Source organism: Mastomys coucha, unplaced genomic scaffold (assembly GCF_008632895.1).
Source record: "Mastomys coucha isolate ucsf_1 unplaced genomic scaffold, UCSF_Mcou_1 pScaffold15, whole genome shotgun sequence".
Lineage (NCBI taxonomy): Eukaryota > Metazoa > Chordata > Mammalia > Rodentia > Muridae > Mastomys > Mastomys coucha.
Genome location: NW_022196897.1, coordinates 93,644,994 through 93,649,492, shown reverse-complemented (window position 1 = coordinate 93,649,492; position 4,499 = coordinate 93,644,994).

Sequence of the window (4,499 nt, the reverse complement as noted above, 5' to 3'; positions counted from 1 at the left end):
AGTTCACCAGCAGTGACACACTTCCTCCAACAAACTTTTATCTCTTAAAAATGTTATGCTCTATGACCCTTGAGGGCCATTGTTATGCAAACCACCACAGATGGGTTGGTGATTTTCCCACACCCAGTTGAGTCTGCATTTTCATTCTGTACTGAAACCTGATATTACCTGTTAAAAATGAATAAGGTGATATGGTAATGATCTGGTGTTTTGGAAGGGCAAAGGTCAAAGTAACAGTAACCTAGCATAGTACAACACATGTTGAAGACTATACGTTCAGGTTTAGAATGTTAAAGTCCAGATTAAAAACTTGGCTTTTGCCACAAATCCCATCTCAATCACTGGCATTAATAGTTACACTAATCTCATGAATTAGAGGTAGAACAAAATAAAACTTTTATAGATCATTGACTTACCCATGTCTAAGATATAGGAAATGCTAAAGAATAAATGTGTTCTTTACTAATTATGTTTTTCTTACCATTTTTTCCCTAATGGCTGAAGCGAAGTTTGTCTTAGTAACTTGACAGGATCCCTATAAACAAGGAAATACTGCTCATATGTGTCCTCTTTATTATCCCTTACCTTATTCATTAGGTTTTGCCAAAAAACCCCATATAAATATATTTCCTCTCTGCTTATGTAGATCCAAGAGCATAGTTCTCATGTGTTACTTATTCATTAGGAGTCTTAGAAAGCAGATCTTATCTGCAATTAAAACACTTGAATTGTGCCTTCTGTTTCTAGTCTCTGAAATTATATTATGGAAATAGAATGGGATGACTACCGAAATCTCAAATGTTTCCCCATTGACCATCCATCCTCTCATATTAAAAGAACTCACCAATATCCATGTATTATCTAGTCTTCTAGCCTTTTTTCTTGCTCTTATGTTAATATTCCTTGGAACACTTAACATTACCTTCAAGAGAACTAGGAAAGGTGATGGACACCAGAGAAAACTATCATCTCTTTTCCCTTTATATTCTTAAAACATATTAATCTATTGCACTTTCTAACCAGCAATGAGGAGTAATATTCTTCTTTATTTATGTATTAATCACTTTCTTTAGATTTCAAATGTTATCCCTCTTCCCAGTCTCCCCTCCACAAACCTATCTACCCCATTCCCCTCTACTTTGCCTCTAAGAGGGTTCTCTATAATCTAAAAACAAAAATAGTGATAGATGAACAATACAATTCTTTACCTTTAAAATGCCTTTTCATATATATATATATGTGATTGCGATCATATATATATATATATATATATGTATATATATATATATATATATGATTGCGAGCCTTAGGAAGCTCAAGGTATATATCTCTTGCCACAGTTATATATCATTTAGGAAAAGATGAAAAAATATCTTCTGAATGAAAAATTATATCAATGGTATTAATAAAATTTTAAAAAGAAAAATAATAGAATCTAAGTGTACAATAAAACTTATTCCTATTGGTAAATTATTGCTTGGCACTGTGAGGAGACAGGAAAGGCCATTCATGAAGATGCAGCCTCAGGTGAAGTTGATGGTCCAGGACTAAAGAGGTCAAGCAAAAAAGATGAGGCTTCGTACCATCAAGAGATCAGATGAGAGGCTATTGGTAAAACCTAGTTGCAAAAGAAAACCCTATCATTTCAAAGATGCCAATACCATGGAGTGACCACCAAGAACAGCAGCAGCAGTGCAATAGAACCAGTCAGAACCTAGAACACAAGCTATATGCTACAGAAGGCAGAAGTAGAAAAGTGACCTAAGAGTTTTGGAGGAGCCTAGAAGATAATGCATGGGTCCCAGACACTGGAACAAGAAACTTTGAAGATGAAGTTGCCTTAGAAACCTCAAAATTGTAACCAGAGTCATGGGATATCTGCTAAGGAAGGCTGCTAACAAAACTGAAAGGAATTGGAGATCAGATGGAGATAAAGAGTTTAACCAACTGATTTTTGGTCTTTCTTTGGTCCAGTACTTTCTCACTATGATGTTTTGGAATAATAATATATATCCTGTGATATTGGAAGTATGTGAACATTTTTAATTTAATTTCATAGGGGATTACAGTTAAGAGATTATATGGATCACAGAAGAGACTTTGAGACTTTTGAACATTGTTAAGACTGTGTACTTTTGAAATTAAACTAAATGTATTTTGCATTATGCTATGGCTAGATATAGCCTCCATAGACTCATGTATTTGAACAAGCCTGTGGGGGGCAGGGAGTGGTATTTGGTGATTTGAGTACCCTTGGCCTATGGGAAATGGCACTATTAGGAGGTGTGGCTTTATTGAGAAGGTGTAGCCTTATTAGACAATGTGCATTACTGTGGAGGTGGGGCTTTGAGGTCTCATATACATGGTCATGTCTGGCTAGTGTGATCCAAATCTTACTCCCAACTACCTGCAGAAGACTGTCTCTTCCTGGCTTCCTTGAGATCAAAATATAGAACTCTCAGCTTTTCCAGTATCATGCATTCCAGGATGCTACCATGCTTCCCACCATTGATTATAATGGACTGAACCTCTGAAACTGTAAGCCAGCCCCAATTAAATATTTTTCCCTATAAGAGTTATCCTGGCCAAGTGGTCCCTTCATAGCAATGAAACACTAACACAGCTGTGATCTGCATTTAATCCCTTGGGTGCATCTTTGAGATCACTCTCGGGGAATCTCATATCTCACCTCTCCCAATGGAGAATATTTTCTTTAAGGACTAAACAGTCATTAAAAATTAAAAGTTGATGAAGACACTCTGTAGGACAACTCATTACATTTCCGGTATGTGTGTGTATCCATTCCTTTTGAGGTAGGCATACATTTAACTGACAAGAAATACACAACCTAGTTATGCTAATTATAAACAGCAGAGATCTTTATAATGGAGTCATTACTCCTTTTCCCACTACCACAACATCTATCTTAACCAAATGTCATAATTTTAGGCCTTTCTGGAAAATGATTAAGTACTAATTGCTAGACCTCTACAAATATTGGACTGTACAAATCAAGATGGTCCAACTGGACATTTGGTAACTTCTTTAACTTATTTTGAAAGAAAATATAAACATCACTTCACTGGTCAATGAAAAATATAAAGTTCAGGCTCTTTGCAAATTCATTTACCAAAGATAACTTTTGATGTTAAGCTCCATTATGATACAAATTCTAGGCTAAGGCTCGGAATATAGGTATGAAATATCTCTTTTGTAATTAAAAGTTAACACAGCATATGCTTGGGAATAGATAAATAGTGGACATTTCTTAACTTGATATTCAAAGTCCTACCAATGAATCATTACACTATGAAACATTCGTTAATTGAATGTGCACAGTGATATGACAGAACAAATATTAAGCATCCTTTCAGACTTGAGATCAGGAAGTACTTTCTGATCTCAAGTCTGAAACAAACATCATCTGACAGAACAGAGAAGCACAAAGAAAAAGAATTGAAGAGATTAATACATTGGTAGCAAGAACATCAAAGAACCAGTTTTAAATGACAATATGGTGAGAAAGTAAAATGGTTCATGTACTTTAGAAAATAATTTAATAGTTATTAAATATTTCTTACAAGAGTGTTATAACATGGTTTATTAAATTATTCCCTGCCTGTGACATGAGAGAATTAGAGCCAGATTAGAGAATATAAAGACAAGAGTATTTGGAAACTGTTCTTGGGTGGGTGACTGGTCCCATGGGACAAGGCAACGAAAGTCACCATGAGGAAGCAGACAGAGGGGTGGGGGAAGATAAGGAAAGAAAGAGCATGTGCATGAAGGAAGAGAGAAAATGGAGAGAGAGAGAGACAAAGAAAGACAGAGAGAAAGAGAAAGAGACAGAGAGAGATAGACAGAGAGAGAGAAAGGAGAGCAGAACCAAAATGTATGGATTTTATAGAGAGGAGTTTCTGGGGGAGAGGAAGCCCAACCCCTGGGTTGGAAAATCCAAGGAAGAGGGTGGGATTTGACAGCCATACCTTGTAACAGGTAGTGATTGTTACATGAACATGAAGGTCAGCTCTGCTTTGATGTGTTAAATAAGCACCTTAGTTCTTTGTTCTTAGTCTGAAACACAACTTCAAGCTGAAATACATAAATTCATATGTTAGTTTTCTTTATGGTTGCCCTAATTCAGAAATAATGTAGGTATAATTTCATGAAGAATACAAAATATGTGGTACACCCAAATAATAGTATTCTACTTAGTGATAAACATGGACAGATTACTGATACATTTACTGCTTATTATATCTGTTTCAAAATATTTGATGTATATAAATCTCAAAAGCATGACTTCAGGCACAGAAGTTTAGGTCTGTAATTTCAGCCCTTAAGAACTGATGAAGAGGATGAGCACACATTCAACCACTCAAGAAAAAATCTGTGCATCATAGTTCATTCCATACCTAGGATTCAGAGTAAGATCTATTTTCAAAAATGTCAAAATAATAATGAAGAGGAAAAGTAACATGGGAAAGAAGAGGGGCAGA